Source organism: Arvicanthis niloticus, chromosome 23 (assembly GCF_011762505.2).
Source record: "Arvicanthis niloticus isolate mArvNil1 chromosome 23, mArvNil1.pat.X, whole genome shotgun sequence".
Classification (NCBI taxonomy): domain Eukaryota; kingdom Metazoa; phylum Chordata; class Mammalia; order Rodentia; family Muridae; genus Arvicanthis; species Arvicanthis niloticus.
In genome coordinates, this window is record NC_133430.1 from 25683986 (window position 1) to 25700262 (window position 16277).

Here is a 16277-nt window from a genome sequence, read left to right on the forward strand (position 1 = left end):
ATTGCTAGTGGTGCTTTCCTCTGAGGAATGGGACTGGTTTGGGGAGGAATTGGAGGTCACTTTTTATTTTATACTCTTCAACATCACTTGAAAGTTTTCACAATGGATTTTTTTTTTAATAAACTTAAAAATAAATTTTGAGCATGAAGAGAAAAATACAATAATTTGCTCCCATATTAGTGTTTGCTGAGTCTAAACCATGCCCTCTCATCAAGAAAAACAAAAACCAAAGTTTTTTGAGAAAGGATAAACACAGACTCCAGGCTTACAGATTTTTAGCTTTTTAAAGGCTTTTTTGGGGGGGGGGGGAGGGCGGATTTTCTAGACCAGTTTTCTTTTTTTAGCTCTAGCTGTCCTGGAATGCACTTTGTAGACCAGGCTGGCCTCGAATTCACAGAGATCCATCTGCCTCTGCCTCCAAGAGCCAGTATTAAAAGCACGTGCCACCACCGCCTGGCACACTTTGTGCTTTATAATTTGACTATCAATTACAGTTTAATGTAGTCATTCAGCATAAAGAAAAGAAAACCATGAGAGCTAAAATAGAAAAAAAAAAAAGCTTCACCTGGCTGCTTTTTACATTTTTAAAAATAATTTTTCAAGATTTATGTTCAGCTGTGTGTGTGTCAGTGTGAATATATACCATATGTGTGCAAGGTGCCTGAAGGGATTGTTGGGTCCCCTTGAGCTGGGGTTACAGTGTCAGGGGTTCTGGGAACTAAATTCAGGTCCCTCTGCAAGAGCAGCACTGACTATTAACTGTTGAGTCATCTGTCCAGTCCTTCCTTCTCATCGATCTTTGGTTTTTTGGTTTGGTTTAGTTTAGTTTAGTTTAGTTTAGTTTTTGATACAGGGTCTCACTTTGAAGCCCTGCCTCATCTGGAACTCGATATGCAGAGCAGGCTGGTCTTAAGATTTATCTGCCTCTGATAGTAAAGACATAAATCCATCCAGTTTATGTCTTTATTGAGATAGGGTCTTACTAGGCAAGCATCAATTGGTGGCCATCCCCCTGCCTTGGAGAGTGCTGTGAGTTCAAGCATGAGTAACTACACCTTACATTAGCTTATTAAAAGCCTTGAGAAGCTACAATAAAGAAACTTTTTTTTTTCACTTTTGTCCCATAGACTTTATCTCATGAAATATCAGTCACGGAAAAGCTATACCATTTGAGAAAAGGTGCCTTGGTCTTAGGTAATGTGAAAGGGTGTTTTGTTTAAGGTAGTGCAGACATGCCTGGTAGTGTTCTGGGACAGTATGAGGTCTTGAATTCTGGCAAACCTGGGTCCAAAATCTGTGCTTTCTATTCAGCGGCTGGCTGAGCAGGAGCTTCAGTGTGCCCATCTGGGAAGGAAGAAGCGTACCGCAGTCCTAAGAGCATTAGGGTTAAAGGAGAGAAGGATCTGACAAGTGTAGAGGCTGGTTCCCTAGAGTTCACCTTCATCTTCTATGAGTCCCTAGGGATGTTTCTGTTTCTGCACACCCATAAGGACCCTGACAGACAAGTCACAATGTAATCCTTCTATCTGAGATCCACCCTCCAGCAGGCTACCAGGTAACAGTTACTCGACGTACCATGTGGCTCCATTTCCAGCATCTCCCTTTATAGATTTCTGTCTCAACGATGTTCATCTTATACAAGATATAGTCCATAGACTGTGGGAGACAGCTGAGCAACCCATTTCTCTAAAATCGAGCCTACAGGTTATTTTAGAAGTACTTGTGATTCTCTCGCTCCACGCTCTTCCAGCTTCTGCCCCAGGGTAACCATTCACTTTCTGGTTGATTCAGTGTTGATAACCAGAAACACAGCAGAAACGAACGTGGGGGGTTCAGTCTGAGGTGTATGCTTAAGCATCTGTCTCTTGAAGCAGCCTTTGCATTACTTCCTGCAGTCTAATCGCCTGGGGGTTATTTTGCCTCCTTTATGCACCCAGGCTCAAGATGACTTAGCTCAGAGTTCAGGAAGTAATAACAAAAGGAATCAGAATGAGCTCTCAGCCGTCTCAGAAGAATCTCCCAGTCTGCCTTGCCTCTCCCTCCTCCTGGGTGTGTCTGCCTGGGAAGGCCAGTGAGTAACCTGCACTTTCCCCCCCTTCATCTTGGCCCTTCCCACCCAGACGAGAGGACTGAGTGGCAGACAGGCAGGCCGACTACCGGGAGTCCTGTTGAAGCATGCACAGAGCACACCTCTACCCACACCCACCACCAGGACCCCTCACCACCACCTCCTTGAACCAGGAGGATCCAGAGCCCAGGCCGGGGTTCCCAGGGGGACTCTACTCGCTGTGGTAAGAGCTATTTGCGACGGAATCTCTTCATGGACCTTGTTCGCTGTCGTGTTGGCTTTCCTGTTCGATTGTGTTGAGGTGGGAGAGTTTCTGAGAGGTGTTCTGTTTGGCTAGTTCTCTGGTCCTTAGACAAAGAACTGTCTTTCTCAGGAACAGTTCATTAGAGCTTGTAACCTGATAGCTTGGCTGAAAGCAAACTTAAGACACTCATGACTTCTGATTGGTATAACTTGCCCTTTGGCTTTGGGGAAACCCTCCCTGCCAAACTTCGCCCCTACCTCCCCACTTCCCTTCATTTCGCCCCCTTTCCCCCAATTGCTCACCAAATAACCAAATAGGGTTTGAGGAAAAAAAGGTGTTAAGGACTTGTGGGTATTTTAATACATGGGCCCTACTGAATGACTAATTGTACTGTACATCTGATGGGTATAGCTTTAAAGAAAGCCTGCATGACATTTTGGCTGAAAAGCAAAGAGAAAATCCTATTTTCAAAGGTTTTACTGTGGAGAGGTGACAGGAGATGGTGTTTGGGGTGGGAGGGCTTAAAAGATAAGTGAGTTTAATTAAATTTATGTGAGCCTGGAAGTATTAGATTAAATTGGCAGCATTCCAGGAAGAAAAAGGTCCAGTGTTTGATGTGGGCCTCCTGTGATATTTAAGGGAGAAAACAGAGATCTTTGTACAGTATGCTGAGGACTCTGAGGAAAGGGTCACCAGGCAAATGGAGGAGGCTGGGAAACAGGTTTCTTGTGTGGAGCCCCCGCCAAGGGCTCCTCTCACTCAATGCTGTGGGTGAGAGTCATTCAGAGCAATCAAGTAGTGCATTGTTAACTGTGCCTCAGATATTCTGAAAACAAGCCATAGGATGCACTGGAGTTCGAAGGAATAAAACTGCTGCCTCTGGTTCCCGGTCCAGCCTCAACTAATACCTGGGAGAAGAAAATAAAAGAGCAAAGTGATAAAGGTAAGATAAAGCAACAGATGAAGTTAACTGGATCACACCAGCATCGAGCATTTGAGACACGCTATGCTTTCAACAGCCCTGAGGAATTATCTCACAATTGCATTAGAATGGAAAGACACTGAGCTGAGAGGCAAGTAGAACAGAAACTCCGATAGAAATCGCCTTGAGCTGAGGCGCCCTGCGTGACACCATGTGGATGTCTGGTACATGCCCAGGTGTCTCTCGAATGCATCATTCTTTGACATCTTGGTGAGGGAGCACTGGGATTCTATACATGGAGCTGCCTCTACCGAACATACCTGGGTTTTCAATGAACAGCTAAAAACAAAACAAGCAAACAAATGAGGCCAGGAGAGCACTTGAGCCCACAGTTGGTTTGTGAGAGTGGAGGGGGAGGGGCGCTGGGTGAAAAGCCACCTCTTGCTCTGCAGGAAGTCCCATGTGCCTTCTGCCAAAGAGTTGGTAACCTGCCTCCACTGTCATTATCGGTGTTCCTGGGGTGATAATGCCAGATGTTTGCTTCATAATCCATGTGGCTTCCCCTCAGCTAATTAAAAGCTGAGAGTGACTAACTGCCTCCCAGCCAGCCAGCCCTTCATCTTCTGATCCAAGGATGGCACTTGTTTTGACGCCAAGTAGTTGAGAATCGGAAGTGACAAGCCCTGTGGCTGAGAGATTTTACCTGGAAATTACAAGTTTAAATCCGTGACTGTCCAATTATGATAGAGAGCAAATGGACGAGTGCCGCGCCAACCCAGACGGTGCTTGGCCTTTCTGAGTACACTGAGTACTTCACATTATGGTTAAAATTGTATCACTCTCCCTGTCAAACCTCTATCGCCCCCAGATCCGGAACTCTGGGACAGTATGCATTTTGGAAGAGGGTAGTTAACTCTTCCTGTTGGTGCCTTAATGACCCAGGCTTTTGAATTGAAACAAATTGGATGCAGTGCTTGCTTAATTTGGCTTTTCCCAGGCTGCTTCATGGTGAATTTCCCATCTCTTATTATGCTCTTGTGTTTTGCACTCTCTTGTGCTTGGTATCATAAGCTTTGACCCTACCCAGCAGGTTGAAAACTAGACTCTCTGATTACAGTAATAAGTCAGAGTCAGTCAGAGTAGGGCGATTCACTCAAGGCAGCTTTGTTATTGAGAAAGTTATACGTTCTCCTTCCCACTTGAAGAATTCCCTCCAAGGAGCCTTCAGGCATTTCCTAGTAGAGCTATCTCCTCTATTATGCTGTGTTCTGGTGTCTAGAATTCTTTCTTCTCCCCACCCCTCCCCATGCTGTCCAGACCTCACAAGTAGGTATTTAAAGCATTCGGTGGCAATGGTGAGTGACAGTCTCCAAAAGGTCAAGGTGATTATTCCAAAACAAAACAGAACAGAAGCCGAGCCTTAGTTTGTGGGGATACTCTATAGTAACTGCCACCTGCATACATGTCGGAACCTAGATCAGGAAAAACGGTTCACAAATGCAGCCCAGGGAGCTTTTGCCTGTTTCCTAAGTGGTAACAGTGGGGCAAAGGTAAGTGAAGCAGAGACATAGTGTGAAGAAGCCAACTGGTGGAGCCAGCTGCCCTCAGCTAAAGTAGAATAGCTGTCAGTCTGTGGTCTGCAGCAAGCTCCAGCTTCCTGCGTCTCTGGGCTCCTACGTGTTATCTGTTTCAGGTAACATTCCTTCCTAAGCTCAGACACTCCTCATGCTACGGTTCTCCAAGGATCTAGCTCTCATCCGCAATGCAACCTTTCATCTGTATTCACATCCCAAGCTAAGAAGAGACAATGGGAAAAGACAGGTTTGCCCTGACCAGATTCTCAGGTCCAGTGCATCTTCAGGCTCAACCAGACGGCTCTTATTTGGTGCAAGACTGAGGTCATAAAGCTTTTAAGGTGTGTGCATGCATATGCAAAGCACAGGCAGAGTGGAAAGAGGGATAACGCTTTGGGGGGCCTGGGGGAGGGGCTGGTTTTTTTGGAGACCGGGTTTCTCTGTGTGATCCTGGCTGTCCTGGAACTCACTCTTTAGATCAGGCTGGCCTTGAACTCACAGAGATCTGTCTGCCTCTGACTCCTGCATACATGTCGGAGTATGGGATTAAAGAGGAGTGCTGGGATTAAAGGCATGCACTACCACTACCCAGCAAAAAGAATATTTTATGACTATTTTGCCTGAGTCAGTGTATAACACATGTATGCAGTGGCTTCAGAGGCCAAAAGTTGTTGGATCCCCGGAGCTAGAGTTGCAGACAGTTATGAGCTCCATGTGGGTGCTGGGAACTGAACCTGGGTTTTCTGCAGGAGCAATAATTGTTCATGCACTGAGCCATCTCCAGCCCCAGGATGAAGCTTTAATGTAAGAACCTTGTATCTTTTCTAGAGGAAAGTCAAAATGATGACCATTGCTTGGGAATCACACACGGCTGGGAGTGACATTTTTCTCCCATTCTGTGTAATAAATTGATTGAGATTTTTAAAAAAGAAGAAGTAATAGATCCAGTCATTTTCTCTGACTCTATTCCATTGCAACATGGTTTTGTTACTCCTTTTTGCCAAGTGGTGCTGTTGGTTTTTTCCAGACTTCCAATCTAGACTTGGCTTCATTACTTGCTTTGGCCGGTAGAATTGCAGAAGTAAAAGTGTGTGTTCCTTAGTCCAGATCTTGGGAAACTTCGTACACTTGTGCTCGCTCTCTTGGAATAGACATTCCATGGGTGGCTTACAGTGGCTCAGTGACGCCCTTCCACCGGATGATGGTGATTGTACTAGCCAGCTGTCCAGACACTTGAATGCCCCAGCAGAGATCAGACAAACCTATTCCCCAACAGACCGCTGACCAATAAGAAGGGCTTCTTGTTTTAAGCTAGAATTTAGATTGGTTTGTTATGTAACTCACAGCTAACTGATACCTTTGGTCTACCTGGTCCTAGTTCCTGCACACAATTTTGTGTCAACTAATGTCATCATGGAATTGATTTGTTTAGCACATGGAATTCTGTTACACTGGTGTTGGATAAGGCATCGTCGACTTGCATATCACTATTACCATGATGGTTTTAACAATTATGGGCCTGTATCTTGTGTTAGGGTATTTTATCAGCTATCTGTTGATGGGGACTTAGACTCTATAGATCGCAAAGCCCTGGTGATTGGCCAAGATTAAAAGCCAGTAATCATGTGGGGTTTTACCAATCCACTGGATTATCATTACTGATGTGTTTATAAAAAGATAAAGGGGGTGGGGGATATGCTCTGTGGAGGTGTGGTGAGGTGTGTGAGAAGAGGGTGTCTCAGGGGGCCCATGCTGAGGCATCCCTTCTTCCTGAAGGACCAGCCTCATGAATAGAATAGAGTTTATTCAGGGCATGGGGAGGGGAGCTGAGAGGGTAGTAGAGACAGAGAAAGGCAGAGAGAGAGAGAAAAGAGAAGTAAAGGAGTAGAGAAGTAGGTCATGAGCACTAGGAGAGAGAAGGGGAAGCGACGAGAGGACAGAGCTGGAGCAGGAAGGCAAGAGCAAGAGAGAGAGAGAGGAGGGGGGCAAGCAGCCCCTTTTATAGTGAGTCAGGCCTACCAGGCTGTTGCCAGGTAACTGTGGGGCGGAGCTTAGACAAAATGCTAACAATTACCGCAAATGCAATTATTCTAGTTTGTCCAATACTTAAGCCAGTAATGTTTGGTGTTTCCAACCTTTTTATTTACTCTAATTTTAGCTGTAGAAATACATTTTATTATTATCTTCAGGGAAAGCACATTGGCCCTGATGCTAGATGGGGAAAAAAAAAAAAACAAAAACAGGTCCAGATTGATAATTAGAATTATGTAATATTTACCCTTGTGCTCCCTGGAGCTGAGAACATGAGGATGCACTCATGAGTCCTGGGCATTATGAAGGGACTAGGACTCTAGATCTATGGTATAGTGAGGAAAACTATCAGAGATCTCTTATTTCTCTTACATGCTAAGGAAAAGTAAACACTATTTTAACTCTTATACTACAGGTAAGCTCTTACTGCGTGACCTTTAATCCCAGTACTAGGGTAGGCAGCTGCCTGTGCGTTTGAGGCCAGTCTTGTCTACATAACAAGGGCTACATAGAGAAACCCTGTCTCTCTCTCTCTCTCTCTCTCTCTCTCTCTCTCTCTGACAATTGTTAGCATTTTAACAGTTACCTGGCAACAGCCAGATATGCCTGACTCACTATAAAAGGGGCTGCTTGCCCCCTCCTCTCTTGCTCTTGTCATTTATAATATTTTATATATATAATATATGTGTATACACATATATTATATATACATATATGACATTTATGTATAAAATATATAAAATGTAATATATATATATATATATATAAAATCAATACAAATTGCAGGACTCCTGTGGCATTCAATAGTGCCCATTTCCTCAGCCTTCTGTGGGGAAAGGGCATGTGAAGAAACCATACCATTTCCTTCTTTGGAAAGGATCAAGAATCCATTGTAGAATCCCTTCTCAGCCAAGAGGCAGACAAGGTCAGCCTTTGGCGCAAATCTTTGGTAATGTAGAAGTAACATCCAACTCCATTGGGATCTATCTGATGAGCTTTCATAAGAAAGGAGTACTGCAGAGAACTGGCTGGAATCTCTACGGAACGCCTCCATTTCTACCCACCTTGTTCTCTAAGTCATAAGCACGCAGGTCACTCCGTGGGCTGTCTCTTCTCCAACTCCAGGAGAGCAGCAGTAGGTGACATCATTACTCCAGGTCCTACGACATTCCTTCTCGTCATTTATTATGTCTGGGTAAAAAGTGACCAGTTTCTATGGAGTCTGATTCTTGGGCTCTTTTCCCAGATCCCAGCTCAGATGCTGTGGAGGTGTTTGGATAAATGTCCTTTCCTGGGAGCTCATCTTCCCTTCTTTAGTGGTAGCCTGACCTCCTGTTGAGGTAGGAAATCAGTATTTCAGTGCCAGCTAGAGCTACGTAGTGAGACCCTTCTCTGAACTGGCTACTAGATGATATCCTTGGCCTGAGGGTTTTAGTTCAGGCCAAGCTGATAAGCTTTGCCTGTGACATTCTGTGCTTTTGCTTCGGTGTGTTTCCTCAGATTTAACTCACAGCCCAGCCCAGCTGAGAGGCAAAGGTTATCATCTAGTAGCCAGCTCGGAGCTGGCTCTCACTGTGTAGCTTTAGCTTGCACTGAACTCACAGAGATCTGCCTTTGCCTCCCAAGGGCTGGCTTGCTCCACGCCACCAGGCCTCTACCTTATTTTTTTGAGATAAAGCCTCTGACCAAAATTACAGCTCTTCTTTTGCTTGCCCAGCAAGTAGTCCCTCAGTTCTTGTGCTTGGCCATCTGATTGCTCCTGTCTTATTTCACCAATAGCTTATAGGATAGCATTACCTACTTACTGGCACTTAGCCTCCTGAGAAACTCCAATTTCCTATGTCTGTTCTCCGTGGGAAATGAGGAAGTTGAGCAAGGAGGTGTGTCTGACAACATGAGATTTCCACTCACAGCGTAAGGAAAGAAGTCTGGATTAGACATGGGTCATTTCTAAGGTGTATTTTTCAAAGGTTTTTCACTGGTACCTTGACCACAGAAATGAGCGGGGGTGTGGGAACTGTTTTGGAGGGCCTGGGCACTGCTTCTTTGTGCACTTCTTTCTAAGTACTACCTGGTATTTCTGTTGCCAGGTACTATAAATGAGGGCCCATGGTCTCATGTTCAGCAATTGTGTGACATCATTCTCTAACACAGTGACTGGTTCTCAACCTTCCTAATGCTGGGACCCTTTAATACAGTTCCTCATGTTGTGGTGACCCCCAACCATAAAATTGTTTTTTTGCTACTTCATAACTGTAATCTTGCTACTGTTATAAATCAAAAGCTTGATTTAATTAAATGACTTATTTAAACTAATTTGTGGGAGGCATGAGAGCATTGGGGCAGAGATTTCTAGTGTTGCTGTTTGTCGTTGCCCTCACTCAGAACATACAGTGTCTACTGTTAACTAGTACTCTGGTGATACTTGGATTATCTTGCAGAGATTGTTTTCTGGTGTTGCCTTTGCTGATACTGCATAATGTGTTGTGGTTTTAACAATAGTTTAATATCCACCTCCTCCTTCATGCTTAATGTCAAAGGCCATGCCTGGCTTGTTTTCCATGAAAACACAGGACCCTCATAAGGATATGTAAATCAATGGGCATTGGGTGGACAGCATGATTAGATGCCAAGAGGACTGCATCCAGCACAGGGGTAAGCAGGGTTCTTTCCAAGTATTTCTGCCCCAGAATGGGGGCAGGGAAGGGTTAATGTTCTCTCTGGGAGCTGGAGGGATTTGGATCTGGATCTCAGCAGAGCTGCCTGAATCACATTCTTCCTGTTACTATAGCAGCAGGTTGAGAATTCTGCCAGCCTTGTCCCTGCCTACTGCAAATGCTTGAGTGCGGGTCACTTCATTGTCTGGGGGACAGCGGCTTTCTGTGACAATTCAATGAAGCAACTTCTTTGCAGAAGCAAAACTGTTAATGCACATCCACAGCTAAGCATCCGGGTTCTGATTGGAGGGGCATTTCAAATCTTCTGTCCCTTGAAGAGGTGTAAGGTGGGGAAGGAGCAGAGGTTTAATCTATAGTCAATAAATAACACATCAGAACATTTTCTTCCATTTTTAAAAGGAGGCGTTTCTTTTGAAAGATATCCAGGGCCACATTTGGAAACTTTCCTCTCTTCTTTTTGCTAACAGAGAAACGGGCAAAGCTCCTGAATGATTGTTGAGTTTGGAGATGCCAGAATGGGCCAGGGCGAAACTTGTTTTCCTAACTAATATGATGCCTGTGTTGTTTACTGACCAGAGCTAAGGAAGAACGAGAAATGGAGAGGTTTGTTTTTGCCGGGTGGAGGTTGTTGCAGTGGGAACCCTGGGGAGGAAGGCGGTGAATGGTGTAGACTTCAGGGAAGGTTTCCCAAACACATTAAAATGCCCAGCTTATTACTCAGAGCTGCAACTTGGGGTCTCTGTTGGGGACGAGGAAAGCTCTGGACTTTGAAGCTAATTGTAGTTCATTCTGAGATAATGAATAAAATTAGTATACCGTAATCAAAAAAAATTGTTATGTATATTTGCAATTTGCCTTTAAGTATGTTCATGTACCACTTGTATGCCTGGTACCTGTGGAGGTCTGAAGTAGGCATCAGGTTCCTTCAGACTGAAGTTGCAGATGGTTATGAGCGGAAATCGAACCCGGATCTTCTGGAAGAGCAGCAAAGTATGGACTTTAACAATCATTTTGACTTAATTGATTTTATTACACAGTATGATTATTATCATTCCTACAGTTCAGTTTTTCACTTCAAAGCCCAGAGAGATGGCTCAGAGGTTAAGAGCACTGACTGCTCTTCCAGAGGTCCTGAGTTCAATTCCCAGCAACCACATGGTGGCTCATAACCACCTATAATGAAATCTGGTGCCCTCTTCAAACAAAACAACAACAAAAACCACAGCATGTTGAGAAAGAAAGTGGGCAGAATCACACCCAAAATCCGGGGCAGGCAGGGAGAAATCTTATTTTGATTGGAGGGATATTTTAAATCTTCAATAGAAAGAGCACTGAGGGGGTTCCTTGTCAGGAATTAAGATGAGAACTCACTTGACCCATAAAGATATTCCTCCATGGCTGAAAGTTCCTGAAGACCTGGAAGATCCAGAAGTATTACAAGTCAACACACAGGTGCTAAACTCTCTGTTCAGCCCAGAGAGATCTCGAATGCCTCACATCAAGCAAGTGAGCCAGGCCATGTTTGAGCTGAAGACTCTGGAATCTTCTGAATCTACCAAGATCTTAGTTTATGGCTCTGACAAGAACAAGCTTCGGGCTAAATGGATGCTTCAGTCCATGGCTGAGAGGTACCGTCTGCGCCAGGAAAGAGGCATGCGCAAGCTGGAGGAATCCATGAAGGTCCTGGAAGTAGGCAAGGAGTGAAGCTAGTTTCCAGTCATTGTGACTCCCACCTGGACACAAGCTGTGGCCAGTATTTGGTTCTGACATGATTTTTAACTTTGTTATATTCTTCAAGATATTCTTGGATCCCTGCTGTGTATTCTGATGTGAACATTAGCATGTCATCATTAAAATATTAAAAGAGCCAGAAAAAAAAAAGAAAGAAAAAGAAAAGAAAGAGCACTGAGTTTTAGGGTTTTATTACTAAAAATGCACTTGTAGGATAGGGGAGGATCTTACTGGTACATTGCAAAGCACAAGCAAGCAAGTTCGTAGGTTTAAGTCCCAGTACCTCTCCCCACCAGAAACTTTAATTTAATTGTTTTTTTTTTTTTATTTATATACTAAAGCCAAAATACACCATTTCAAAGCAGTCCAAATTTCTTTATCTTTTTTAAGTTTTCATGTCTCATCATTGCAGCCTTAAGTTCCCGGGTATCCCCTAAACTGCTGTCCTTGGCTATGTAATTATAAGGGCAGTGTGCCCCAGGACAGAAACCCATGGCTTGTTCTAGTAATGACTTTGGCAGTTGATGTGGAGATTTTAATTTCATCATATAAATGAGAGAAAGTGATTTCTAGGCTCAGGGGTGGTGGCTCACGCCTTTAATCCTAGCACTTGGGAGGCAGAGGCAGGTGGATCTCAAGTTCCAGGACAGCAGGGTCTAGAGAGAGTTCCAGGACAGTAGATTGCAATGATTTTATTGATTTTCTTTTTTAATGTCTTGTGACTGGGGACTCTGGGGAAGGCACCCATCAGATTTGCTCACTGTTGTGTATCTGTGTAGAGGCCACTCAGTGGAAATAAGGTGTGTCTCTGTGCGCACCTACCTCACTTTATGGAAGGAAGGTCCATAAGAATCTATCAGCCACAGCAGTCAAGGGTCTGGTGATTTGTTTTCCTTGTCTTTTACTTCCTTTACCTCAGACCTACAGCCTCTGGATTCCCATCACTGATCTGGTCATTAGGCAGGTTTTCTTTTTCCTTGACCAAAAGGCCTTTGGGTCAGAATTTATGATGTGGAGCGGGGCATTGGATGATCACACAAGAGTATCAGAAGGGAAAAGGTAGACAGAGAAGGGGGTGGGGGGAGATGGAGAAACACAGGACCGAGCCTTGGTAATTATGTTCAGTAGACTCCTTAACTAAGCAGAATTCTTAACAGAAGTATTGAGTTTGCTATCAAAGATTGCTCATATTTAAAATAAACCAAATAGAAACAACCAGAAAAGTATTTTTGTTTTCAAAAGACTTAGTAGTTCTCTGTAACTCAGTGCAGCTATAGTAAACACAGAACAATGACCCATGAAATAATAGCTAATCCTGCCCACTGCACCTTAAAAACAAACAAAACAACAAAAACCCAAGTGATCATTTTGATTCTAAGCCCCAAGGTTTGTCTGGATGCCTGGAAGGAAGCATGAAAACCGTAGGTTTGAGAAGTGATGGACTGTTAGCCTCCAGGAAGCGGAAGCTTAGAGGGACTCAGTCACCTTAGAAGATGCTAGTCCTTTGGTCTCCCTGAATCTTCCATTTCAGCGGAATTGCCCCAGGGGTATTGCCTAAGCATTAGGTTTCAGGCAAAAGCCTGACAACATCTCTAGGCTCTTAAAGCCCAGGCCTTTCCCATTTACCTTAAAAAGAAGAGTTAGGGCAGGTAAAACTGGTTGTTTCTCTTGTAGTCCTCTCTCTAAAGAGTTAATTGGCTGTATGGATGTTCCCAGTGTCATTTTCACCAACACCCTCTGGCACAGAAATATCCATAGCCTGCCTACCTTTAAGCTTGGTCATATAACAACATGAAGTTCTAGCCAGGATCAGAGCTACTTCCCTGAGTCACTTCAGGAAGAGAAGAGTGACTAAAATAAACACACACTCTCTCTTCCTTATAGACAAGAAGGGATTTCAGCTGAGAATGGAAGGTATGCCTGGTGGCCTTTGCACAGATACACACACATATGTAGCTTATTTATTTAGGTTGAGGCAGTATGGTGTCATCTTGGCCAAAGACCAAGAAATAATTGAGTTGACAAGCAGCCAAGTCATAAGGCACTTGTCTTCCCAAGCAGTACGGCTGTTCTTCACACAAGCAGTTCTTCAGCTAGGTCACGGTGCTGATGCCCCTTGACTAGTTTCAGAGAAGGTCTGTGCTGTAGACACTCTCTGGCTTTCCCAGCTATTGGCCTGTTTGTGGACTTACTCAAGAAAACATGTAGTAAAGCAAGTCCATTTCTTTTCCATGGGAAATCCTTTTACAGCTCAGCTGAAGCACTTCCTAACTATACAGTTGGCAACTGTGTCACTTCTGTACCTCATCCTGTTCATCATAGTTCAGACTCATGACAACATCTCTGTCATAGAATTGTCAGAAGACGCAAATATGTAACAACTCGTGTGTGTGTGTGTGTGTGTGTGTGTGTGTGTGTGTGTGTGGTGTGTCTGTGTATGTGCCTGGTCTCAAATGCAGAGATGTATCTGCCTCTGCCTTCAGAGTGCTGGGATTAAAGGAGTGCCAGCTGTTAATTTGTTTGATTTGTTTTCAACAGACATGTCTGAGAGACATGTTTTCTCTTTCGGCCATTTCCAATTGGAAACATTTCTTCATGTTTGGCATTTTTCGGTATTGAGGCTGTATTGGAACATAGCAAGGGGGAAGAGGAGAGCTGAGCAGAGCAGAGGTCTCGAGGCGGGGATGTAGTGTTGGAAGCCCAAGCCCCACATTCTCCTGTTACATTCCTCACGCACTATGCTACACTTTTGTAGTTTGTAATGCAACGTGTTAAAGGAATACGAATTCTAGTCCATCTTCCAGGAAGTGAATCTAGGTTCTGGGCTAACTTTCTTCCCTTCTCTGAGTCCTCACATGCTTGCTCTTTAGCTCAGATCCTAGTCCAACCTGACACGTTGGACAAATGCAGGCGCAGATGAGGAAGGAAGGCAGGCGAGAGTTGGCAGAGGACTTCATGCTAGAAGCAGGCAGTCACAGAGCCATTTGACACGTAGGAAATGGTTTTTAGAAAGTCAAAGAGCAGATCCAGGGTTGACCTTTCACAGGCATCCGACCTCAGAGGACTTTCAGGCTTGTGAAAAAGGGATGTGAATCACAGTGCCTGGAAAGGGGACACGGGAGAGGAAGCAGGAGCTTTCCTGTTGTCTCTGCCGTGAGAGAGCTGACAGCGCACTACAGATGGTCAGGAACCTTCTCCATCCCTAGTCCTCTAACCCACAAACAAGGAGCACTAATGTGTTAGTACAATATTGGATCTAAAGCCTCTGGCCCAAGGGCCTGGCATACAGTAGATCTTAGTGCAATTAACTTATGCATAACTCCTGGAGGCCAATGAGGACTCCTTGGTTCTGTGTCACTTAAACTTCCCTACCATTGCTGGTGCTGCCACCTCTTATATGCTGGCCACAATGAGCTGGTAGAAGCTGCTCATGCTGGCCCGTCTATCTGAAGCTCCAGAGCCTTAGCTGTTCATAGGTTAGAATTAAGTGAGCCATCATGCGGGTCCATGGATACCATGTCTGTCATTGCCATGGATGGTGAAAGACAAACCATGACAGTCGGCAGGTATGATGATGGGCAGGTGGCTCTTTGTAGTGACTGCAGGATAGCATATATACATGCTAACATGAATTCATATTTTATCATTATTTGTTCATCATTTGTGCATCATAAAGGTTTGTGAATTTTTAAAAATGCTTTCTAAAAACAGTCTGGTGGCTTTGCATGGTTGCACTTTGTAATAAAAAGAAGAATGAATATGAGTCTTAGAAATATGAATTCATCTTGTCTATACTCCAGGATCATCTGAACCATCTCCCTTACTTTAAAACGAATTCTGTAGCCAAAGGGCAGGGCTTTAGAGACCTATGCACACAGTCTCCTGGCCTATGCCTTCCCCATCATTAACAGAGCCATTATTTTGAACTGTAAGGATGACCCGTGTGGAAGATACTCAGATGACACCACCTTTGGCTTAGTCTCTTTCTGTCTTTAGCACTTATGACTGTCCATGGGACAACTCATGTCTGCTTTCAAAAGAGACAGTAATGAGAAAATTAATAGCTCCTGATTTTTCCACTGAGGGAGTCCCGTTGTCTGTGTCTTTCTGTGTATACAGTCATGACTAAAATAGTAGTATTCTTCATGTCCTTTATGGTCTAGAGATTGACCTTGTATGACTACTACTTAATAGAACTTCATCCTTCACCTTACCGGTCCAAGGAAGGGTCAGCTCTGAAAGCACAAGTCTAGATAATCCACTAAATAACTTTAAAAAAAAATTCTCTTAACTAAGTAATGCTCTAAATTTATATACATTTAAGAAAGAAAATCAAAGACTACCGAGATAGCTCAGCAATTAAGAGTACTGGCTACTCTTCCAGAGGACCTGGGTTCAAGTCCTAGTACCTACAAGGTAGCTCACAAGTGTCTGTAACTCTAATTCCAGGGGATCCAACTCCTTCTGGCCTCCACAGGCACTGTATGTACCTGGTACACAGATATACATGTAATTAAGACACCCACACACATAAAAATATAAAAATAAATGAAAAGAAAGCATAAAGAACTATTTGAAGAAACATTATCCTTCAAAAATACAGTAATTGATCAAGATTCAACAAAGTCTAAAACTGTAATTTAGATCTAATATTTGGTATTTCCTTCTTTGTTTAAAACCAATAATATGTACCGTAACAACATCTCGATCCAAGCAGGAGCATCCCCAGACAGTATGGTAACTATTTCTCCTGAGATCATTTGAGTTTTTTAGTACTGGGAAGTCAATATGAGTTCTCTCATTTTACCGATAAAGACACCGAGAACCAAAGTTACTTAGTCTAGGGGGCATTTGACAGTCTATTTCCAGGACCATAAAGCAGGGCAAGCAAACGCCAGCGAGCACTTGTACAACTGGTTCTCCTATTGGGTCAGCCTGTCTGGTCAGTACTGTGCAGCAACTGACTGGCTGGAGTTTTGAAGACACAGCCCACTAAAGCTTACCAGGGAGAGAAAGGCAGCTGTCTTTC

The 16277-nt window shown here is 43.9% G+C and overlaps 1 protein-coding gene and 1 long non-coding RNA gene across 4 annotated transcripts in view; one reads left to right on the top strand and one right to left on the bottom strand.

Moving 5' to 3' along the window:
* The window catches only part of Ston2 (stonin 2), a 130364-nt gene that overhangs the window by 75743 nt on the left and 38344 nt on the right, over window positions 1-16277 (top strand). The window contains exon 1 of one of the 3 annotated variants that reach the window (XM_076921475.1): window positions 2112-2291. The exons of the other annotated variants lie outside the window; for them this stretch is intronic. The gene's annotated coding sequence lies outside the window, so the exon portion shown is untranslated. Of the gene's footprint in view, window positions 1-2111; window positions 2292-16277 lie in introns of those variants that run through there. 3 annotated transcript variants of the gene reach the window in all.
* On the bottom strand, window positions 303-11422 carry LOC143436899 (uncharacterized). Its single transcript, XR_013106661.1, has 2 exons — window positions 7904-11422; window positions 303-3220 (listed from the first exon to the last, which is right to left on the bottom strand). It is a non-coding gene; the product is annotated as an uncharacterized LOC143436899 (long non-coding RNA).